The sequence below is a fragment of the Petromyzon marinus genome, chromosome 39 (assembly GCF_048934315.1).
Source record: "Petromyzon marinus isolate PM22_M1 ecotype Great Lakes invasive population chromosome 39, UKy_Petmar_22M1.pri1.0, whole genome shotgun sequence".
Lineage (NCBI taxonomy): Eukaryota > Metazoa > Chordata > Hyperoartia > Petromyzontiformes > Petromyzontidae > Petromyzon > Petromyzon marinus.
In genome coordinates, this window is record NC_133705.1 from 6,802,466 (window position 1) to 6,828,430 (window position 25,965).

Here is a 25,965-nt window from a genome sequence, read left to right on the forward strand (position 1 = left end):
ATACCCATAGATACCCACAGAGGTCCACAGAGATCCATAGAGACCCACGACGACCCACATACCCATATAGACCCACATAGTCCCAGCGGAGACTCACAGAGACCCATAGAGACCCATGGGAGATCCACATACCCATAGAGATCCACATACCCATAGAGACCCACAGAGGTCCACAGAGACCCATAGAGACCCACGACGACCCACATACCCATAGAGACCCACAGAGGCCCAAAGAGACTCACAGAGACCCATAGAGACCCAAAGCGACCCACATATCCATAGAGACCCACAGAGGCCTAGGGAGACCCACAGAGACCCATAAAGACCCACGTAGACCCACATAGCCATAGAGACCCACAGAGATCCATAGAGACCCACAGACTCATAGAGACCCACAGAGACCCATAGAGACCCTCAGATACCCATAGAGACCCTCATATACCCATATCGTCTCACAGGGATCCACAGAGACCCATATAGACCCACGTAGTCTACGGGTAACTGTGTGAGTCTATTGTTCTCTGTTTGAGTCTATGGTTATCTATGTGTGTCTATGGGTCTCTGTGTGAGTCAATGGGTCTCTGTGCGAGTCTATGGGTCTCTGTGTGAGTCTATGGGTCTCTGTGTGAGTCTATGGACCCCTGTGTAAGTCTATGGGCCCCTGTGTGAGTCTATGGGTCTCCGTGTGAGTCTATGGGTCTCTGTTTGAGTCTATGATGCCCCTGTGTGAGTCTATGGGTCTATGAGTGAGTCTATGGGACTCTGTGTGATGAGTCTATGGGACTCTGTCTGAGTCTATGGGTCTCTGTGTGAGTCTATGGGACTCTGTGTGATTCTATGGGTCTCTGTGTGATGAGTCTATGGGTCTCTGTGTGATGAGTCTATGGGTCTCTGTGTAGTGAGTCTATGGGTCTCTGTGTGATCAGTCTATTGGTCTCTGTGTGATGAGTCTATGGGTCTCTGTGTAATGAGTCTATGGGTCTCTGTGTGGTGAGTCTATGGGACTCTGTGTGAGTCTATGGGTCTCTGTGAGTCTATAGGACTCTGTGTGATGAGTCTATGGGACTCTGTGAGTCTATGGGTCTCTGTGTGATGAGTCTATGGGTCTCTGTGTGATGAGTCTATGGGTCTTTGTGTAATGAGTCTATGGGACTCTGTGTGAGTCTATGGGTCTCTGTGAGTCTATGGGTCTCTGTGTGATGAGTCTATGGGTCTCTGTGTGATGAGTCTATGGGTCTCTGTGTGATTAGTCTATGGGTCTCTGTGTAATGAGTCTATGGGTCTCTGTGTGGTGAGTCTATGGGACTCTGTGTGAGTCTATGGGTCTCTGTGTGAGTCTATGGGTCTCTGTGAGTCTATGGGTCTCTGTGTAATGAGTCTATGGGTCTCTGTGTGATGAGTCTATGGGTCTCTGTGTGAGTCTATGGGTCTCTGTGTGATGAGTCTATGGGTCTCTGTGTGATGAGTCTATGGGTCTCTGTGTAACGATTCTATGGGTCTCTGTGTGAGTCTATGGGTCTCTGTGTGATGAGTCTATGGGTCTCTGAGTCTATGGGTCTCTGTATGATGAGTCTATGGGTCTCTGTGTGAGTCTATGGGTCTCTGTGTGAGTCTATGGGTCTCTGTGTGATGAGTCTATGGGTCTCTGTGTGATGAGTCTATGGGTCTCTGTATGATGATGAGTCTATGGGTCTCTGTGTGATGAGTCTATGGGTCTCTGTATGATGATGAGTCTATGGGTCTCTGTGTGATGAGTCTATGGTTCTCTGTGAGTGTTCGGGGCTGCAGCGCCCTCTGGTGGCTGCATGGCTCCTTGCACGCGACGCGCGCGCCAGGGGTCCGGGCGGTTTCAGAGGCGAGGGTTGGTGGGTCGCGTCGAGATGGAACTTCCCAGGACCGCGAGTTAGAAGTACAGTAAGCGGATTATTGAATCAATCCGTACGGAGATGTGAATGTGTCTCCCCCATCGTGCACAGCGTTCTTCCTTTTATCTGCTTTGTTTGGTTCGCTTCTCATGTGGCAGCACCCGCCGGCCAATGAGTCCTGAGACTCAGCGAGGCTCTCCTGACTTAGCTAACCATAGACTCCCATAGAGACCCGTAGACTTACACAAATAACTATAGACTCACATAGAGACCCATAGACTTACACAACTAACTATAGACTCACATAGAGACCCTTAGACTTAAACACATACCCATAGACTTACATAGAGACCCATAGACTAACACAAATACCTATAGACACAAATAGAGACCCATAGACTTAGGCAAATAACTATAGACACACATAGAGACCCATAGACTTACACAAATACCTATAGACACAAATAGAGACCCATAGACTTACACAAATAACTATAGACTCACATAGAGACCCATAGACTTACACAAATACCTATAGACACAAATAGAGACCCATAGACTTACACAAATAACTATAGACACAAATAGAGACCCATAGACTTAGGCAAATACCTATAGACTCACATAGAGACCCATAGACATACACAAATATCTATAGACTCACATAGAGACCCATAGACTGATACAAATACCTATAGATTCACATAGTGACCCATAGACTTGCGCAAATAACTATAGACTCACATAGAGACCCATAGACTTACACAAATAACTATAGACTCACATAGTGACCCATAGACTTACACAAATATCTATAGACTCACACAGAGACCCATAGACTTACAAAAATAGCTATAGACACACATAGAGACACACAGCCGCACATATAGACCCATAGACTCACACAACTACCCATAGACTCACAACAATACCTATATATTCACACAAATACTTAAAGACTCATCTAGAGACTCATAGCCACATACAGAAACCCATAGACTCACACAGAGGTCCCATAGCGACACATAGAGGCACTCACATAGAGACCCATATCATCACACAGAAACAGGCTCACATAGAGACCCATAAACTCACACAGAGATAGATTCACCAAATACCCATAGACTCATAGTGATCCACAGACTCACATAGAGATCCAGAGACTCACACAGATACCCATAGCCACACATAGAGACAGACTCACATAGAGACCCAGCGACTCACACAGATACCCATAGCCACACAAATAACTATAGACTCACATAGAGACCCATAGACTCACACAGATAACCATAGCCACACATAGAGACAGACTCACATAGAGACCCAGAGACTCACACAGATACCCATAGCCACACAAGTAACTATAGATTCACATAGAGACCCATAGATTCACACAGATACCCATAGCCACACATAGAGACAGACTCACATAGAGACCCAGAGACTCACACAGATACCCATAGCCACACAAATAACTATAGACTCACATAGAGACCCATAGAGTCACACAGATACCCATAGCCACACATGGAGACAGACTCACATAGAGACCCAGAGACTCACGCAGATACCCATAGCCACACATAGAGACAGATTCACATAGAGACCCAGAGACTCACACAGATACCCATAGCCACACATAGAGACAGACTCACATAGAGACCCAGAGACTCACACAGATACCCATAGCCACACAAATAACTATAGACTCACATTGAGACCCATAGACTCACACAGATACCCATAGCTACACATAGAGACAGATTCACATAGAGATCCAGAGACTCACACATACCCATAGCCACACAAATAACTATAGACTCACATTGAGACCCATAGACTCATACAGATACCCATAGCCACACATAGAGACAGACTCACATAGTGACCCAGAGACTCACACAGATACCCATAGCCACACAAATAACTATAGACTCACATAGAGACCCATAGATTCACTCACACAGATACCCATAGCCACACATAGAGACAGACTCACATAGAAACCCATAGACTCACACAGATACCCATAGCCACACATAGAGACAGACTCACATAGAGACCCAGAGACTCACACAGATACCCATAGTCACACAAATAACTATAGACTAACATAGAGACCCATAGACTCACACAGATACCCATAGCCACACATAGAGACAGACTCACATAGAGACCCATAGACTCACACAGATATCCATAGCCACACATAGAGACAGACTCACATAGAGACCCAGAGACTCACACATATACCCATAGCCACACATAGAGACAGACTCACATAGAGACCCATAGACTCACACAGATATCCATAGCCACACATAGAGACAGACTCACATAGAGACCCAGAGACTCACACAGATACCCATAGCCACACATATAGACAGACTCACATAGAGACCCAGAGACTCACACAGATATCCATAGCCACACATAGAGACAGACTCACATAGAGACCCAGAGACTCACACAGATATCCATAGCCACACATAGAGACAGACTCACATAGAGACCCAGAGACTCACACAGATGCCAATAGCCACACATAGAGACAGACTCACATAGAGATCCAGAGACTCACACAGATACCCTTAGCCACATAAATAACTATAGACTCATTTTGAGACCCATAGACTCACACAGATACCCATAGCCACACATAGAGACAGACTCACATAGAGATCCAGAGACTCACACAGATACCCATAGCCACACATAGAGACAGACTCACATAGAGACCCAGAGACTCACACAGATACCCATAGCCACACAAATAACTATAGACTCACACAGATACCCAAAGCCACACAAATAACTATAGACTCACATTGAGACCCATAGACTCACACAGATACCCATAGCCACACATAGAGACAGACTCACATAGAGACCCAGAGACTCACACAGATACCCATAGCCACACATAGAGACAGACTCACATAGAGACCCAGAGACTCACACAGATACCCATAGCCACACATAGAGACAGACTCACATAGAGACCCAGAGACTCACACAGATACCCATAGCCACACATAGGGACAGACTCACATAGAGACCCATACACACGCAACTGCCACACAGCACCAGAACCATGATCCCCGGGATGCAAAGACAAAGATCCCCCGTGCAGCCTTAACAGACTGTTGGGGCAAGTGCTTAGTGAGCAGCACCTATGAAGGTTGGCACGGCATCACGAGGGGGTGGGTGGCCAGAAACCACGCCCGGACGCCTTTGTCTCCCCGGTGGCGATGGTTACACACCGCACCGGGTACTCATTTTGCGGCTGAGTCGACCTAGGGGAGGAGGTCCAGGACCCGTTCACATGCCCGTCACCGCCGTTGGCCGCGAGCGGGAGTCGAACTCGGGTTGGCGTTACAAGCACGGCCCCGAAGCGCAGCCCTGCAATTCCTTGCCGCCGTCGATGCTGCCGGAAGGGTCCCCCACAATCCCCCCCCCCCCAAACGTAGTCGACACCGGAGGGCTCAACTCGCTTTGCTTGATGGGATGTGTAAGACGAAACTCGCGGAGAAACTTGGGAGACCCACCGTGGGAGACCCACGGCAGGCGCCCCGCAGCCGCCGGATTCGCGACTTCCGCTAGGGGGCGATGCAGCTACGCGGGAGGCGCGCGGCGCGCTGCGGCTCACCCCCAGGCTGGCTATGAGTGGGCGCTTGGGGCAAGGGGCGGGGTGGGGGGGGGCATTACCGGCGTAAGGCACTACCACTAGATTGCAAAGTAGGTCCGTGCGTAACGGGGATGCGAGCGAGAGACGTTCTTCGCTGTTGCTGCTGATGTTGTGGAATGCTATTGCTAATAAACTGCAACTTGAATCACTACCTATGAGATCTTCACTCAAAACTGCTCTAGAGGAGTTGTACACCCCTAGCTGCCATTGCTATTCAGTGGCCTAAAATATGGCTCTAGATTTTGGTGTTATAATTTATTTATGTAGTTTATTGTAAAAAATTCGGTCACAGTCCCTATGATCACTGTTACATTGCATTTATGGCTTTTATTTTGGTGATTTCGAAAACTTTTTTTTTGTTTTTGGCCATGTTTTTGTTTATTGTAGTACGGAGTTAGACTGATGGCCTTAATCTTAGTTGTCTTGTGGTTGTTGTTGTTATTTGACTTGCATCCCACTGGGATTTTTGCACACAGCGTTGGTGTACGGTGCTATTTCAGGAATATTTTGCTGTTTTTTTCCTGGATTTTCTGTTTGCACAGTCACATAGTCACTTTAAGATGTTTTCTTGTTCATGTTTTTTGTTTGTTGCGGTTGCACCCGATTCAAGAGCCGAATGGCTCACGGGGCTATACCAAATAAATAAACTATGAAACTATGAAATAAAATAAATAAATGTTGAAGGGGTCTTCGCACGCAGGAGGCTTTCGCGGCCAATGTCATCCGTAGTAGATGTTGTTTTTTGGGTTATATCGCGTGAACATAAATACGTCGTTAATCCCGCCACCACCCGACACAGCCAATTGGTGAGGTGTGTCACGTAAACGGGACGTGGCCAATTCGTCACTAGTACACAGCCACACCGGTTGTGTGTTGGAGTGCAAATCCACAACGTTTACAATCTGAGTCCGACGTTTCGCCGGTAATTACAACCGGCATCATCAGGCGGCAGACAGACACAAATCTGGGCTGAGTCGGGTGGTGGCGGGTTGAACGACACATATGCACGCGATCTAACCCAGAAAAAAAATACAACAACAACGTGTATTGTGGTTGATGGGGGTCTTGTTTATAGCTGCGGGCTGGAAAGCGGAGAACATAGAGAGACTCCACTCTCTCGCTCTCACTGTGGTGGTGGTGGTGCGGACCGTGTTGTGGTGATGGTTGTTGTGTAATGGTTGTTGGGTTGTGGCTTGGGGGGTGTGGAGGAGGTGTGGAGGAGGTGTGGTGGAGGTGAGGGTTGTGGTGTGGGAGTGTGGATGAGGTGGGGGTTGTGGTTTGGGAGGTGTGCCGGGAAAGGTCCTGGCAAGGATTATTCAACATCGCCTTGCCAGGCACGCTGAGGAGAGGCTTGCGGAGTCCCAATGCGGTTTCAGGAAGGGGCGGTCCTGCACAGATGCCATATTTTCTGTCCGTCTGCTACAGCAGAGGTGTAGGGAATTCCAACAAGACCTACATCTCTGCTTTATTGACCTGGTCAAGGCCTATGATACCATCAGTAGGCCTGGGCTCTGGGATGTTCTTCGTGCTTTTGGAGTCCCTGACCCTCTGTTCACGATCATTAAGGACCTTCACGATGGTGAGCGGGCCCAGGTAAAACTACGTGGCCGGGAGTCAGAGCCATTCCCTGTACACCTTGGGGTGCGACAGGGATGTCCTCTGGCTCCCACATTATTTAACATCTATTTTGACCACGTAGTTCGTGAAGCCTTCAATAGCTGTCCCGGGGGAATCTGCATTTGGTACCGATATAATGGGAGGCTGATCGATGCCCGGGTGCGGTCAAGGGATGGCTCCCTATTGCCACGTTATGTATGCCGATGATTTGGTAATAGCTGCTCATTCAGAGGAGGCGTTGGAGACGCTGCTGCTGAGACTGGTGCGTGCCACTAAGAGATGGGGCCTTACCATCAGCCCCACCAAAACTAAGCACCTGCCTGGGTATTTTGTACCATCGGACACTCCACCCCCACAACTCCCAATCGGTGATGGGGCAGTTGTGGAGAGAGTGGAGAGTTTCCCATACCTGGGCAGTGTGCTTATGACCGGCTCCAGTTTAACAGCAGAGGTCTCACTCCGAATCAGTCGAGCGGCAATATCTTTTCATCGGTTGCGTAACGCTGTGCGAAAGCTACCTGGTCTGTCGCTCCGCACAAAGCTTCAGGTCTTCTCGGCCACGGTCATTCCCTCCTTTCTATAGGCTTGCGAAACGTGGACCCCCCTAATGGAACATCTTCGCCGGTTAGAAACATTTAGGCTAGCCTGCCTACGATCCATCCTGGGTTTAACCAGGCTGGATTGTGTGAGGAGCTCACAAATCCTTGAAAGATCTGGGCAAGGTCCCATCGGTGAGCTCCTCCGGCAGGCAAGGCTGCGTTGGCTGGGTCATGTAGCCCGCATGCCCAGCCACCGCATGCCGAAACAGCTTTTGTTCAGTCGGATCGAGGGGGCTATACGGGCGCTGCACGGGCTAGAGAAGAGATGGAGTGATGTGGTACAGGAGGACGTGGAGCTGAGTGGACTTGCCGATGACTGGTAGCAGCGGTGTCAAGATCGGCCTCTGTGGAGGAGGCTCGTGAAGGATGCTACTGGGCAGTTGGAGGCAGTCGCCCTCCAACAACAACGGAGGGCGGAGGAGCGACGCTCACAACAACGAGCGGAGCGCCGCAGCAGGTTAGCACAGTCGGGGGCACAGGTGGTGCATCAGCCAGTCATCTCAGTCATCTTAGTCAGTCGACCCGTGGCACCTGGGTCTGCCCCGTGACCTCCTGTCCGCGGGCGTTCGACACTTCACGTGGCCTCAAGGTGCACATGGCCTGGCACAAGCGTCGTGGTGACGTCACCACCACTTAGTGGCGAATGGCGGTTGTTGTTGTTGTGGTGGAGGTGTGGTGAAGGTGGGGGTTGTGGTGTGGGAGTGTGGATGAGGTGGGGGTTGTGGTTTGGGGGGTGTGGTGGAGGTGTGGTGGAGGTGGGGGTTGTGGTGTGGGAGTGTGGATGAGGTTTGGGGGTGTGGAGGAGGTGTGGTGGAGGAGTGGTGGAGGTGGGGGTTGTGGTGTCGAGGTGGAGGTGGGGGTTGTGGTTTGGGGGGGGATGCACGAGGTTCAGCTGTTGGCTGTAGAATCCGTGGGCTCACGGGAAATGAGCTGTCAGCGCCGATTACAGAGAGAGGCGTCAGGGGAGCGAGACGAGACAAACACTCACAGTTACACACACACAAACATACACACACACATACACACACAAACATACACACTCACAGTTACAAACACACAAACATACACACTCACAGTTACACACACACACAAACATACACACACATTTACACACATACACATTCACACATTTACACACAACAACAACCGCCAAACCGCCATTCGCCACTAAGTGGCGGTGACGGCACCACGACGCTTGTGCCAGGCTATGTGCACCTTGAGGCCACGTGAAGCGTCGAACGCCCGCGGGCAGGAGGTCACGGGGCAGACCCAGGTGCCACGGGTCGACTGACTGAGATGACTGAGATGACCGGCTGATGCACCACCTGTGCCCCCTACTGTGCCAACCTGCTGTGCTTTAGCCACCCGGCGCTCCGCTCGTTGTTGTGAGCGTCGCTCCTCCGCCCTCCGTTGTTGTTGGAAGGCGACTGCCTCCAACTGCCCAGTAGCGTCCTTCACGAGCCTCCTCCACAGAGGCCGATCTTAACACAGCTGGTACCAGTCATCGGCAAGTCCACTCAGCTCCACGTCCTCCTGTACCACGTCACTCCATCTCTTCTCTAGCCCGTGCCGCGCCCGTTTAGCCCCCTCGATTCGGCCGAACAAAAGCTGTTTCGGCATGCGGTGGCTGGGCATGCGGGCTACATGACCCAGCCAACGCAGCCTTGCTTGCCGGAGGAGCTCACCGATGGGACCGTGCCCGGATCTTTCAAGTATTTGTGAGCTCCTCACACAATCCAGCCTGGTTAAACCCAGGATGGGTCGTAGGCAGGCCAGCCTAAATGTTTCTAACCGGCGAAGATGTTCCATTAGGGGGGTCCACGTTTCGCAAGCGTAGAGAAGGGAGGGAATGACCGTGGCCGAGAAGACCTGAAGCTTTGTGCGGAGCGACAGACCAGGTAGCTTCCACACAGTGTTACGCAACCGATGGAAAGATATTGCCGCTCGACTGATTCGGAGTGAGACCTCTGCTGTTAAACTGGAGCCGGTCATAAGCACACTGCCCAGGTATGGGAAACTCTCCACTCTCTCCACAACTGCCCCATCACCGATTGGGAGTTGTGGGGGTGGAGTGTCCGATGGTACAAAATACCCAGGCAGGTGCTTAGTTTTGGTGGGGCTGATGGTAAGGCCCCATCTCTAAGTGGCACGCTCCAGTCTCAGCAGCAGCGTCTCCAACTCCTCCTCTGAATGAGCAGCTATTACCAAATCATCGGCATATATAACGTGGTTGAGCAATAGGGAGCCATCCCTTGACCGCACCCGGGCATCGATCAGCCTCCCATTATATCTGTTCCATACAGTGAGGGAAAAAGGTATTTGATCCCTTGCTGATTTTGTACGTTTGCCCACTGACAAAATAAATGATCAGTCTATAATTTTAATGGTAGGTTTATTTCAACAGTGAGAGACAGAATAACAACAAAAAAATCAAGAAAAACGCATGTCAAAAATGTTATAAATTGATTTGCATTTTAATGAGGGAAATACGTATTTGACCCCCTCTCAATCAGAAAGATTTCTGGCTCCCAGGTGTCTTTTATACAGGTAACGAGCTGAGATTAGGAGCACACTCTTAAAGGGAGTGCTCCTAATCTCAGCTTGTAAGCTGTATAAAAGACACCTGTCCACAGATGCAATCAATCAATCAATCAGATTCCAAACTCTCCACCATGGCCAAGACCGAAGAGCTCTCCAAAGATGTCAGGGACAAGATTGTAGACCTACACAAGGCTGGAATTGGCTACAAGACCATTGCCAAGAAGCTTGGTGAGGTGACAACAGTTGGTGCGATTATTCGCAAATGGAAGAAACACAAAAGAGCTGTCAATCTCCCTCGGCCTGGGGCTCCATGCAAGATCTCACCTCGTGGAGTTGCAATGATCATGAGAACGGTGAGGAATCAGCCCCGAACTACACGGGAGGATCTTGTCAATGATCTCAAGGCAGCTGGGACCATAGTCACCAAGAAAACAATTGGTAACACACTACGCCGTGAAGGACTGAAATCCTGCAGCGCCTGCAAGGCCCCCCTGCTCAAGAAAGCACATATACATGCCCGTCTGAAGTTTGCCAATGAACATCTGAATGATTCAGAGGACAACTGGGTGAAAGTGTTGTGGTCAGATGAGACCAAAATGGAGCTCTTTGGCATCAACTCAACTTGCGGTGTTTGGAGGAGGAGGAATGCTGCCTATGACCCCAAGAACACCATCCCCACCGTCAAACATGGAGGTGGAAACATGTTTTGGGGGTGTTTTTCTGCTAAGGGGACAGGACAACTTCACCCCATCAAAGGGACGATGGACGGGGCCATGTACCGTCAAATCTTGGGTGAGAACCTCCTTCCCTCAGCCAAGGCATTGAAAATGGGTCGTGGATGGGTATTCCAGCATGACAATGACCCAAAACACACTGCCAAGGCAACAAAGGAGTGGCTCAAGAAGAAGCACATCAAGGTCCTGGAGTGGCCTAGCCAGTCTCCAGACCTTAATCCCATAGAAAATCTGTGGAGGGAGCTGAACGTTCGAGTTGCCAAACGTCAGCCTCGAAACCTTAATGACTTGGAGAAGATCTGCAAAGAGGAGTGGGACAAAATCCCTCCTGAGATGTGTGCAAACCTGGTGGACAACTACAAGAAACGTCTGACCTCTGTGATTGCCAACAAGGGTTTTGTCACCAAGTACTAAGTCATCTTTTGCAGAGGGGTCAAATACTTAGTTCCCTCATTAAAATGCAAATCAATTTATAACATTTTTGACATGCGTTTTTCCGGATTTTGTTGTTGTTATTCTGTCTCTCACTGTTCAAATAAACCTACCATTAAAATTATAGACTGATCATTTCTTTGTCAGTGGGCAAACGTACAAAATCAGCAGGGGATCAAATACTTTTTTCCCTCACTGTATGGAGATTCCCCCGGTACAGCTATTGAAGGTTTCACGAACTACGTGGTCAAAATAGATGTTAAATAATGTGGGAGCCAGAGGACATCCCTGTCGCACCCCAAGGTGTACAGGGAATGGCTCTGACTCCCGGCCACGTAGTTTTACCCGGGCCCGCTCACCATCATGAAGGTCCTTAATGATCGTGAGCAGAGGGTCAGGTACTCCAAAAGCACGAAGAACAACCCAGAGCCCAGGCCTACTGATGGTATCATAGGCCTTGACACCTCTGCCTTGACACCTCTGCTGTAGCAGACGGACGGAAAAAATTGCGTCTGTGCTGGACCGCCCTCTCCTGAAACCGCATTGGGGCTCCGCAAGCCTCTCCTCAGCGTGCCTAGCATGGCGATGTTGAATAATACTTGCCAGGACCTTTTCCGGCACACTGAGGAGTGAGATGCCCCTGTAGTTGTTACAGTCTGTGCGGTCCCCCTTCTTAAAGAGGGGGACCACCAGGGCATCCTTCCAATCCCGCGGAAACCCGTCCAGTGGTCCAGACTGTTGTTATGATGTCATATAGGGCAGTCTGTGCACAAACGCCACCCTCCCTCAGCATTTCGCTTGGGAGATCATCTCTGCCTGCTGCCTTTCCTGGTCTCAGACTCCGGATCGCCTTCAGTACTTCCTCAACAGATGGCACCTCAGCCAGCCACTTACTGGGGGTGACTTCCTCCAATATTTGAGGCACCGCAGCCTCAGCAGGGTCATCCTCACTTTGTGCCACGATGTTTTCCTGGCTGAGGGATTTTCCCTCCCCCAGGACCTCACAGAAATGCTCAGCAAATTTGCAAACCTGTTCCTGGGGGTCGGAGATTGGATCACCGTTTTTTCCCCTAATGATGGTAATAGGTGTGACCCCTACTATCCTTACCCCCCACTCCTACTATCCTTACCCCCCACCCTACTGTCCTTACCCCCCCCACCCCTACTATCCTTACCCCCCCACCCCTACTGTCCTTACCCCCTCCCTACTATCCTTACCCCCCACCCCTACTATCCTTACCCCTACTATCTACACCCCAAACACCCACACTCCTACCCACCACAACAGCCACCAAACGGCGGTGACGTCACCACGGCGCTTGTGCCAGGCTAGGTGCACTCTGAGGCCACGTGAAGTGTGGAAGGCTCGCTGCTGGCAGGAGGTCACGGGACAAACCCCAAGGTGCCATGGGTTGACTGCTGTGCCAGGCTAGGTGCAGGAGGTCACGGGACAGACCCCAAGGTGCCATGGGTTGACTGCTGTGCCAGGCTAGGTGCAGGAGGCCACGGGACAGACCCCAAGGTGCCATGGGTTGACTGCTGTGCCAGGCTAGGTGCAGGAGGTCACGGGACAGACCCCAAGGTGCCATGGGTTGACAGCTGTGGCAGGCTAGGTGCAGGAGGTCACGGGACAGGCCCCAAGGTGCCATGGGTTGACTGCTGTGCCAGGCTAGGTGCAGGAGGTCACGGGACAGGCCCCAAGGTGCCATGGGTTGACAGCTGTGCCAGGCTAAGTGCAGGAGGTCACGGGACAGACCCCAAGGTGCCATGGGTTGACAGCTGTGCCAGGCTAGGTGCAGGAGGTCACGGGACAGACCCCAAGGTGCCATGGGTTGACAGCTGTGCCAGGCTAGGTGCAGGAGGTCACGGGACAGACCCCAAGGTGCCATGGGTTGACAGCTGTGCCAGGCTAGGTGCAGGAGGTCACGGGACAGACCCCAAGGTGCCATGGGTTGACAGCTGTGCCAGGCTAAGTGCAGGAGGTCACGGGACAGACCCCAAGGTGCCATGGGTTGATGGACTGAGATGACTTTGAGATGCGCCACCTCCTGTGCCCCCTACTGCGCCAACTTGCTGTGCTTTAGCCACCCGGCGCTCCGCTCGTTGTTGTGAGCGTCGTTCCTCCGCCTTCCGCTGTTGCTGGAGGGCGACTGCCTCCAAACTGCCCAGCAGCAACAGCGTCCTTCACGAGCCTCCTCCTCCTCCACAGAGGCCGATCGTGACACCGCTGGTAGCGGTCATCGGCAAGTCCACTCAGCTCCACGTCCTCCTGTACCACATCACTCCATCTCCTCTGCCAGCCGCGCCCGTTTAGCAACTCCCTCCCTCCCCTCCCTCCCTCCCTCTCCTCCCCTCCCCCCTCCCTCCCTCCATCCCTCCCCTCCCCTCCCTCCCTCCCGCCTCGAGTGCGTGGGAGTGTGGAGTGAGGAGCGGTGGCGCAGCGGTGGGGCGCCGTATCTTCGCGCCGAACCCGACGGTCCCGGGGTTCGACTCCCGCTCACGGCCACCAAGACCGGCGATGATTGTCTTGAACCGGTACCTGGGCCTGCCCTAGGTCGACTCGGCCTCCAATGAGCACGTGGTTGCGGTGTGTGAGTTAAACATCGCCACTGGGGAGACAAAGGCGGCCGGGCGTGGAGCTGGCCACCCACCCCCTCGTGTGCCATGCCGGCCTTCATAGGTGCTGCTCACGAACAGCGCTTGCACCAAGCGGTGTTGACACACGTTACGAGGTACAGTCCTTGTTTCAGGCTGAGTCGACCTAAGGGAGGCCCAAGACCGGCTTAGGTATTCGCCACCGCTCACCACCACTACTCACCACTACTCACCATCACCATTCACCACCACCGCTCACCACTACTCACCAACACCACTCACCACCACCGCTCACCACTACTCACCATCACCACTCACCACCACCACCACCGCTCACCATTACTCACCATCACCACTCACTACCACTCACCACTAATCACCACCGCTCACCACTACTCACCATCACCACTCACTACCACTCACCACTCCTCACCGTCACCACTGACCACCACCAATCACCACTACTCACCATCACCACCACTCACCACTACCCATATTAACCACTCACCACTACTCACCATCACCACTTACCACCACCAATCACCACTACTCACCATCACCACTCACCACCACCGCTCACCACTACTCACCATCACTCACCATCGCCACTCACCACCACCACTAACCACTCCTCACCATCACCACTCACCACCACCAAACACCACTACTCACCACCGCTCACCACTACCGGTACTCACCATCACCACTCACCACTACTCACTACCGCTCACCACTACTCACCATCACCACCACCACCACCAATCACCACTACTTACCACCAATCACCACTACTCACCATCACCACTCACCACCAAGCACTACTCACCACCACTCACGACCACCACCACCCCCGATCACCACTCACCACCACCGATTACTACTCACCATTACCACTCACCACCAATACCATTCACCACTACTACTCACCACTACTACTCACCACTACTACTCACCACTACTACTCACCACCACGATTACAAAGACAAAGATCCCCCGGGTAGCCTTAACAAACTGTTGGTGCAAGTGCTGTTAGCGAGCACCTATGAAGGCCGGGCACTGTGGCACACGAGGGGGTGGGTGGCCAGCACCACGCCCTGCCGCCTTTGTTTCCCTAGTAGCGATATTTACACACCGCACCGGGGACTCATTTAAAGCTGAGTCGACCTAGGGGAAGCCCAGGACTGGTTCAGATAACCGTCACCGGTGTTGGCCATGAACGGGAATCGAACTCAGGCCGCCGGGTTCGTAGCGCAGCGCGCTGACCGCTGTACTACCGCTCCCCTACCACCACTACTCACCACCACTCACCGCCACTCACCGCAAATCTTCACCATCACAACGTCCTTCCTCTGTTCACCCAGGCCAGAGTCTCAAGACTCCGTCTCAGTAGGGGGTGGCGACTCAAAATTCCGCACAGATCGATTCAATAATCCATTGCTGTTAGACGCCAGAGAATTCCACCAGCGCGCTCACAGGTCCGCTGTGCGTTTGAGGGGTGCATCGTGAGACGTGGAGATAGACGTGTTTGTGTTGTGTGTCTTTGTCTTTGTGCGGGGAGCGGTATTGTTACCAGACAATGTTTCGTTTCACCCACCCAAACACCCACCCACTCATTCACGCACTCACTCACCCACTCATTCACCCATCATTTACTCACCCAACCACTCACCCACGCACATATCCACCCATTCAACTACTCACCCACCCAAACACCCCCCCCCCACTCATTCACGCACTCACTCACCCACTCATTCACCCATCATTTACTCACCCAACCACTCACCCACGCACATATCCACCCATTCAACTACTCACCCACCCAAACACACCCCCACTCATTCATGCACTCACTCACCCACTCATTCACCTATCAATCACTCACCCAACCACTCACCCACGCACATACCCACCCATCCACCTACCCACTCACCCAACCACTCACCCACGCACATACCCACCCATCCACCTACCCACTCACCCACGCACATACCCACCCATCCACCTACCCACTCACCCACACACTCATACCCCCACCCACCCACTCACCCACCTACCCACTCAACCACTGGTGCATACACTCATGCACTCACTCACCCACGCATTCACCCACTCACTCACCCAACCACTCACCCACGCACTTACCCACCCATTCACCTATTCACCCACCCACTCACTCACCCATTCATCCACCTACCCACTTACCCACACACTCATACCCCCACCCACGCACTCATCCACCTACAAACTCACCAACCCACCAATTCACCAAACAATTTACTCACCCACCCACTCACCCACCCACTCACCCACTCACCTATTCACAAGCCCACTTACTCACCCACCTACTCACCCACCTGCTCACCCACTAACCCACCCACTTACTCACCCACCCGCTCACCCACCCACTCACCAATCTCCTATAATAACAACCTTGCTCAATGCAGATATATGGTGCTGTTTGTTGCTGGCCGCTTAACGCTTGGCGCGTTGGACCCGAGCGCTCCTCCTCCTCTCCCCCGAACCCCGCCCCTGCATGTGGACGGTGGGGGGCCCGGTGGGGGGTGCTGGGGAGGTTGGGGGGGGGGGCTAGGTGGGGGCGGGGGGTGATGCGGTGACAGCTCTCGTTAACGTGGTGGCGGGTACCTTAATTGGACGAGCGCTCGGCGATCATGAGGGAGAGGGGGAGGCGAGAGGGGGAGGGAGGCGAGAGGGGGGGGGGAGATTCGGGGCACTTTGTTGCGGGAAACATGCGTCAGGCGAGACGAGAGATATCAACAAAGATCCTCCGTGTAGCCTCTAACAGGCTGCTGGGGCAAGTGCCGTTAGCGAGTAGCAGCGCCTATCAAGGCCGGCACGGCACACGAGGGGGTGGCTGGCCAGCAGCGCGCCAGGCCCGGCCGCCTTTGTCTCTCCAGCGCCGTGGTTTAGTAACGACCGCAACTGAATCGACGACCTGGGGCCGGTTCAGACGATCGCCACCCGTGTTTGCGGCCGTGAGAGGGACTCGAACTCGGCTCGCCGGCGCGCTCACCGAAGTGCGGGAGACATCGCATGCAACCAACCACGTCCACACAGAGAGGAAGACAGACGCAGATCTCCACCGCGTGGCCTTTCACATACCGCTGTTAGCGAGCGCCTATTAATGATGAAACAGCGAACAAGGGGGGCGGGGGGGGGGGTGTGGCTAAAACCATGCCCGGCCGTCTTTGTCTCCCCAATGCTGGTATTTACACACCGCACCAAGCACTCAATTTTAAGGCTAAGCCGACCTAGGGGAGACCCCCCCCCCCCCAGGCGTTGGCCACTGACGTTCGCCGTCGCCGAGGAACGCAAACTCGTGGTGCCAGTGCGCTAACCGCTGTGCCACCGCTCCCTCATCCTCGACAAACAGAAGACAAAGACCCCCCCCTCCCCTCGTATAGCCTCTACAGACTGTTGGGGCAAGTGCTGTCAGTAGCGAGCAGCAGCGAAGGCAGTAGCTGTGGTTCACGAGGGGGTGGGTGGCCAGCACCACGTGCGCCACACGCGCACAACGGCAGCTCGACCACGCTGTGACGTAGACGTAACCTTGTGCCAGGCTAGGTGCACACACCCACACACACGGCCTGTCTGCTCGAGCGTGTTACTACACGGGGCGACGGGAGAGCGCCCAGGTCTGATACATCGACCGGGCCGACTAATTGACGGACGCGTGGAACAAATTGGCAGCTTAACGGGTGGACTAATTGATGGGTGGACAGGCGGGTTGACTAAGCGAGACACGGACATTGATTAAGTGGCACGCGGTGGGGTGGCGAGCGGTGATTGCTGAGCGTGGGATTGGTGGGGGTGGCGGTGGTGGTGGTGGGAGTGGTGGGGGTGGCGGTGGTGGTTGTGGGAGTGGTGGGGGGTGGTGGTAGTGGTGGTGGGGATGGTGGTGGTGGGGATGGTGGTGGTGAGAGTGGTGGGAGTGGTGGTGGGAGTGGTGGTGGAAATGGTGGTGGTGGGAGTGGTGGTGGTGGTGGTGGTAGTGGTGGTGGGAGTGGTGGTGGGCATAATGGTGGTGGTGGGGATGGTGGTGGTGGTGGTGGGGATGGTAGTGGTGGTGGGAGTGGTGGGAGTGGTGGTGGTGGTGGTGGGAGTGGTGGTGAGAGTGGTGGGGTGGTGGTGGTGGGAGTGGTGGTGGTGGGAGTGGTGGTGGTGGGAGTGGTGGTGGAAGTGGTGGGGTGGTGGTGGTGGGAGTGGTGGTGGGAGTGGTGGTGGTGGGAGTGGTGGTGGGAGTGGTGGTGGTAGTGGTGGTGGGAGTGGTGGGGTGGTGGTGGTGGGAGTGGTAGTGGTGGTGGGAGTGGTGGTGGTGGGAGTGGTGGTGGTGGTGGGAGTGGTGGTGGTGGGAGTGGTGGTGGTGGTGGGAGTGGTGGTGGTGGTGGGAGTGGTGGTGGTGGTGGTGGGAGTGGTGGTGGTGGTGGGAGTGGTGGTGGTGGTGGTGGGAGTGGTGGTGGTGGTGGGAGTGGTGGTGGTGGTGGGAGTGGTGGTGGTGGGAGTGGTGGTGGTGGTGGGAGTGGTGGTGGTGGTGGGAGTGGTGGTGGTGGTGGGAGTGGTGGTGGTAGTGGTGGTGGTGGTGGGAGTGGTGGTGGTGGTGGTGGGAGTGGTGGTGGTGGTGGTAGTGGTGGTGGTGATGGTGGGAGTGGTGGTGGTGGTGGTGGTAGTCGGAGTGGTGGTGTTATTGATTTGGGGAGCACTACGAACCCGGCAGACAACCGAAGTTCAATTCCCGCGCACGGCGAATAATTATCGAGGATATTTGAACCGAATTTGGTCCTCCCCCTAGATCGACTCAGCCTTAAATGGGTACCTGCTCTGGTGTATAAACATCAGCAGCACTGGGGAGACAAAGGCGGCCGGGGGTGGTTGCTGACCACCCACCCCCTTGTGTGTCGTGCCGACCTTCACAGGTGCTGCTCGCTAACAGCACTTGCCCCTACAGTCTGTTGAAGGCTACACGGGGGATCTTTGTCTTTGTGTTCGTTAGCGCCCTGCGTTGCGAACCCGGCAACCCGAGTTCGATTTCTGGCCACGGCCAATATCAGTGGCGAACGTGTCTTCCTGTATGTGTGTGTGCATGGGGCCGTCCATAAATGACGTCACGCACCTAGGGGGGGGGGGAGGGTCAGACATTTGTGACGATGCGTGACGAGGTGGGGGGGGGGGGGGGTTTGAGAAATGTGACGTCACATCGAAATGCGCAACTTTAAATAAATATGGACAACACGTTCTACTTCATTAAATACTTTTTAATAAATGTTTTCTCCTACAACATCAGAGTGCAGCGCCACATTAAATACGCACTACGATGACAATAGTTTAAAGCGATTTGAAGCATGTTTTATTTTTTGGGGGGGGGCAGAACGTTGTGACGTCATATTTGAGGGGGGGTCTGACTTTTTGTGACGCCGTGTGACGAGGGGGGGGGGTCAAAAATCATCCAAAATCGCGTGACGTAATTTATGGACGGCCCCTATATATTTACACACACACACGTGCAAAGAGCACCTAGCCTGGCACGAGCGCCGTGGTGACGTCACCGCCACTTCGTGGCGAATGGAGTGTTATATAAGTTCGCGTGCCAGTGTGTGTGTACCTCTGTGTGTTCGTGGCTCAGCCGAAGTGTGTCTGTGTGTGTGTGTACCTCTGTGTGTCTGTGAGCCTCTGTGTCTTTGTGTGTGGGGAGCGGTGGTGTAGCTGTTAGCGCTACGCTGCGCTACGAACCCGGCGACCCGAGTTCGATTCGAGTTCGATTTCCGCTCACGGCCAACACCGATGACGATTATCTAAACTGGTCCCTGGCCTCCCCTAGGTCAACTCAGCCTCAAATGAATACCTGATGCTGTTCGTAAAACATCGCCACTGGGGAGACAAAGGCGGCCGGGCGTGGTGCTGGCCACCCACCCCCTCGTGTGCCGTGCCGGCCTTTATAGGTGCTCGCTAACAGCACTTGCCCCTACAGTATGTTACAGGCTATACGGGTGATCTTTGCCTTGTTTGTCTCTGTGTGTGTCTCTGCCTGTCTGTGTGTGTGTCTCTGCCTGTCTGTGTGTCTCTGTGTGTGTGTCTCTGCCTGTCTGTGTGTGTGTCTGCCTGTCTGTGTGTGTGTGTCTCTGCCTGTCTGTGTGTGTGTCTCTGCCTGTGTGTGTGTCTCTGCCTGCCTGTGTGTGTCTCTGCCTGTGTGTGTCTCTGTCTGTGTGTGTCTCTACCTGTCTGTGTGTGTCTCTACCTGTCTGTGTGTGTCTCTGTCTGTGTGTCTCTACCTGTCTGTGTGTCTCTGTGTGTGTCTTTACCTGTCTGTGTGTGTCTCTGTCTGTGTGTCTCTGTCTGCCTGTGTGTCCCTGTCTGTGTGTGTCTCTACCTGTGGATGTCTCTGTCTGTGCGTGTCTCTACCTGTCTGTGTGTGTCTCTGCCTGTGTGTGTCTCTGTCTGTGTGTGTCTCTGTCTGTGTGTGTCTCTGTCTGTGCGTGTCTCTACCTGTCTGTGTGTGTCTCTACCTGTCTGTGTGCGTCTCTGTCTGTGTGTGTCTCTGCCTGTGTGTGTCTCTGTCTGTGTGTGTCTCTGTCTGTGTGTGTCTCTACCTGTTATAGGCTATACGGGTGATCTTTGCCTTGTTTGTCTCTGTGTGTGTCTCTGCCTGTCTCGTGTGTGTCTCTGCCTGCCTGTCTGTGTGTCTCTGCCTGTCTGTGTGTGTGTGTGTCTCTGCCTGTCTGTGTGTCTCTGTGTGTGTGTCTCTGCCTGTCTGTGTGTCTGCCTGTCTGTGTGTGTGTGTCTCTGCCTGTCTGTGTGTGTGTCTCTGCCTGTGTGTGTGTCTCTGCCTGCCTGTGTGTGTCTCTGCCTGTGTGTGTCTCTGTCTGTGTGTGTCTCTGTCTGTGTGTGTCTCTACCTGTCTGTGTGTGTCTCTACCTGTCTGTGTGCGTCTCTACCTGTCTGTGTGTGTCTCTGTCTGTGTGTCTCTACCTGTCTGTGTGTCTCTGTGTGTGTCTTTACCTGTCTGTGTGTGTCTCTGTCTGTGTGTCTCTGTCTGCCTGTGTGTCCCTGTCTGTGTGTGTCTCTACCTGTGGATGTCTCTGTCTGTGCGTGTCTCTACCTGTCTGTGTGTGTCTCTGCCTGTGTGTGTCTCTGCCTGTGTGTGTCTCTGTCTGTGTGTGTCTCTGTCTGTGTGTGTCTCTACCTGTCTGTGTGCGTCTCTGTCTGTGTGTGTCTCTGCCTGTGTGTGTCTCTGTCTGTGTGTGTCTCTGTCTGTGTGTGTCTCTACCTGTCTGTGTGTGTCTCTACCTGTCTGTGTGTGTCTCTGTCTGTGTGTCTCTACCTGTCTGTGTGTCTCTGTGTGTGTCTTTACCTGTCTGTGTGTGTCTCTGTCTGTGTGTCTCTGTCTGCCTGTGTGTCCCTGTCTGTGTGTGTCTCTACCTGTGGATGTCTCTGTCTGTGCGTGTCTCTACCTGTCTGTGTGTGTCTCTGCCTGTGTGTGTCTCTGTCTGTGTGTGTCTCTGTCTGTGTGTGTCTCTGTCTGTGCGTGTCTCTACCTGTCTGTGTGTGTCTCTGCCTGTGTGTGTCTCTGTCTGTGTGTGTCTCTGTCTGTGTGTGTCTCTACCTGTCTGTGTGCGTCTCTGTCTGTGTGTGTCTCTGCCTGTGTGTGTCTCTGTCTGTGTGTGTCTCTACCTGTCTGTGTGTGTCTCTACCTGTCTGTGTGTGTCTCTGTCTGTGTGTGTTTCTGTCTGTGTGTGTCTCTGTCTGTGTGTGTCTCTGTCTGTGTGTGTCTCTGCCTGTGTGTCTCTACCTGCCTGTGTGTGTCGCTGTCTGTGTGTGTCTCTACCTGTCTGTGTGTCTCTACCTGTCTGTGTGTGTCTCTGTCTGTGTGTGTTTCTGTCTGTGTGTGTCTCTGTCTGTGTGTGTCTCTGCCTGTGTGTCTCTACCTGCCTGTGTGTGTCTCTGCCTGTGTGTGTCTCTACCTGTCTGTGTGTCTCTGTCTGTGTGTGTCTCTGTCTGTGTGTGTCTCTACCTGCCTGTGTGTGTCTCTACCTGTCTGTGTGTGTCTCTGTCTGTGCGTGTCTCTACCTGTCGGTGTGTGTCTTTGTCTGTGTGTGTCTCTGTCTGTGGGTGTCTCTACCTGTCTGTGTGTGTCTCTGTCTGTGTGTCTCTCTCTGCCTGTGTGTCTCTGTCTGTGTGTCTCTGCCTGTGTGTGTCTCTGTCTGTGTGTGTCTCTACCTGTCCGTGTGTGTCTCCGTCTGTGTGTGTCTCCACCTGTTTGTGTGTGTCTCTGTCTGTGTGTCTCTGTCTTCCTGTGTGTCTCTGTCTGTGTGTGTCTCTACCTGTGGATGTCTCTGTCTGTGCGTGTCTCTACCTGTCTGTGTGTGTTTCGACCTGTCTGTGTGTGTCTCTACCTGTGTGTGTGTCTCTGCCTGTGTGCGTCTCTGTCTGTGTGTGTCTCTGTCTGTGTGTGTCTCTGTCTGTGTGTGTCTCTACCTGTCTGTGTGTGTCTCTGTCTGTGTGTGTCTCTGCCTGTGTGTGTCTCTGTCTCTGTGTGTCTCTACCTGTCTGTGTGTGTCTCTGTCTGTGTGTGTGTCTCTACCTGTCTGTGTGTGTCTCTACCTGCTTGTGTGTGTCTCTGTCTGTGTGTGTCTCTGTCTGTGTGTCTCTACCTGTCTGTGTCTCTGTCTATGTGTGTCTCGACCTGTCTGTGTGTGTCTCTACCTGTCTGTGTGTGTCTCTGTCTGTGTGTGTCTCTACCTGCCTGTGTGTGTCTCTACCTGTCTGTGTGTGTCTCTGTCTGTGCGTGTCTCTACCTGTCGGTGTGTGTCTTTGTCTGTGTGTGTCTCTGTCTGTGGGTGTCTCTACCTGTCTGTGTGTGTCTCTGTCTGTGTGTCTCTCTCTGCCTGTGTGTCTCTGTCTGTGTGTCTCTGCCTGTGTGTGTCTCTGTCTGTGTGTGTCTCTACCTGTCCGTGTGTGTCTCCGTCTGTGTGTGTCTCCACCTGTTTGTGTGTGTCTCTGTCTGTGTGTCTCTGTCTTCCTGTGTGTCTCTGTCTGTGTGTGTCTCTACCTGTGGATGTCTCTGTCTGTGCGTGTCTCTACCTGTCTGTGTGTGTTTCGACCTGTCTGTGTGTGTCTCTACCTGTGTGTGTGTCTCTGCCTGTGTGCGTCTCTGTCTGTGTGTGTCTCTGTCTGTGTGTGTCTCTGTCTGTGTGTGTCTCTACCTGTCTGTGTGTGTCTCTGTCTGTGTGTGTCTCTGCCTGTGTGTGTCTCTGTCTCTGTGTGTCTCTACCTGTCTGTGTGTGTCTCTGTCTGTGTGTGTGTCTCTACCTGTCTGTGTGTGTCTCTACCTGCTTGTGTGTGTCTCTGTCTGTGTGTGTCTCTGTCTGTGTGTCTCTACCTGTCTGTGTCTCTGTCTATGTGTGTCTCGACCTGTCTGTGTGTGTCTCTACCTGTCTGTGTGTGTCTCTGTCTGTGTGTGTCTCTACCTGTCTGTGTGTGTCTCTGTCTGTGTGTCTCTCTCTGCCTGTGTGTCTCTGTCTGTGTGTGTCTCTGTCTGTGTGTGTCTCTGCACAGATGCCATATTTACTGTCCGTCTGCTACAGCAGAGGTGTAGGGAATTCCAACAAGACCTACATCTCTGCTTTATTGACCTGGTCAAGGCCTATGATACCATCAGTAGGCCTGGGCTCTGGGTCTTTCTTCGTGCTTTTGGAGTACCTGACCCTCTGCTCACGATCATTAAGGACCTTCATGATGGTGAGCGGGCCCGGGCAAAACTACGTGGCCGGGAGTCAGAGCCATTCCCTGTACACCTTGGGGTGCGACAGGGATGTCCTCTGGCTCCCACATTATTTAACATCTATTTTGACCACGTAGTTCGTGAAGCCTTCAATAGCTGTACCGGGGGAATCTCCATATGGTACAGATATAATGGGAGGCTAATCGATACCCGGGTGCGGTCAAGGGATGGCTCCCTATTGCTCAACCACGTTATGTATGCTGATGATTTGGTAATAGCTGCTCAGTCAGAGGAGGAGTTGGAGACGCTGCTGCTGAGACTGGAGCGTGCCACTAAGAGGTGGGGCCTTACCATCAGCCCCACCCAAACTAAGCACCTGCCTGGGTATTTTGTACCATCGGACACTCCACCCCCACAACTCCCAATCGGTGATGGGGCAGTTGTGGAGAGAGTGGAGAGTTTCCCATACCTGGGCAGTGTGCTTATGACTGGCTCCAGTTTAACAGCAGAGGTCTCACTCCGAATCAGTCGAGCGGCAATATCTTTTCATCGATTGCGTAACGCTGTGTGGAAGCTACCTGGTCTGTCGCTCCGCACTAAGCTTCAGGTCTTCTCGGCCACGGTCATTCCCTCCCTTCTCTACGCTTGCAAAACGTGGACCCCCCTAATGGAACATCTTCGCCGGTTAGAAACATTTAGGCTGGCCTGCCTAGGATCCATCCTGGGTTTAACCAGACTGGATTGTGTGAGGAGCTCACAAATCCTTGAAAGATCTGGGCAGAGTCCCATCGGTGAGCTCCTCCGGCAGGCAAGGCTGCGATGGCTGGGTCATGTAGCCCGCATGCCCAGCCACCGCATGCCGAAACAGCTTTTGTTCGGCCGGATTGAGGGGGCTAAGCGGGCGCGGCACGGGCTAGAGAAGAGATGGAGTGATGTGGTACAGGAGGACGTGGAGCTGAGTGGACTTGCCGATGACTGGCACCAGCGGTGTCAAGATCGGCCTCTGTGGAGGAGGCTCGTGAAGGATGCTACTGGGCAGTTGGAGGTAGTCGCCCTCCAACAACAACGGAGGGCCGAGGAGCGACGCTCAGAACAACGAGCGGAGCGCCGGGTGGCTAAAGCACAGCAGGTTGGCACAGTAGGGGGCACAGGTGGTGCATCAGCCAGTCATCTCAGTCGACCCGTGGCACCTGGGTCTGCCCCGTGACCTCCTGCCAGCGGGCGTTCGACACTTCACGTGGCCTCAGGGTGCACATAGCCTGGCACAAGCGTCGTGGTGACGTCACTGCCACTTAGTGGCGAATGGCGGTTGTTGTTGTCTCTGTCTGTGTGTGTCTCTACCTGTCTGTGTGTGTCTCTGTCTGTGTGTTTCTCTCTGCCTGTGTCTGTGTCTGTGTGTGTCTCTGCCTGTGTGTGTCTCTGTCTGTGTGTGTCTCTGTCTGTGTGTGTCTCTGTCTGTGTGTGTTTCTACCTGTCTGTGTGTGTCTCTACCTGTCTGTGTGTGTCTCTGTCTGTGTGTGTCTCTATCTGTATTTGTGTGTCTCTACCTGTCCGTGTGTGTCTCCGTCTGTGTGTGTCTCTACCTGTCTGTGTGTCTCTGTCTGTGTGTTTCTCTACCTGTGTGTCTCTGTCTGTGTGTGTCGCTACCTGTGGATGTCTCTGTCTGTGCGTGTCTCTAACTGTCTGTGTGTGTCTCTGCCTGTGTGCGTCTCTGTCTCTGTGTGTCTCTACCTCTCTGTGTGTGTCTCTACTTGCCTGTGTGTGTCTCTGTTTGTGTGTGTCTCTACCTGTCTGTGTGTGTCTCTGTCTGTGTGTGTCTCTGTCTGTGTGTGTCTCTACCTGTCTGTGTGTGTCTCTACCTTCCTGTGTGTGTCTCTGTCTGTGTGTGTTTCTACCTGTCTGTGTGTGTCTCTGTCTGCCTGTCTCTCTCTGCCTGTGTGTGTCACTGCCTGTGTGTGTCTCTGTCTGTCTGTGTGTGTCTCTGTCTGTGTGTGTCTCTACCTGTGGATGTCTCTGTCTGTGCGTGTCTCTACCTATCTGTGTGTGTCTCTGCCTGTGTGTGTCTCTGTCTGTGTGTGTCTCTACCTGTTTGTGCGTGTCTCTACCTGTGTGTGTGTGTCTCTGCCTGTGTGTGTCTCTGTCTCTCTGTGTCTCTACC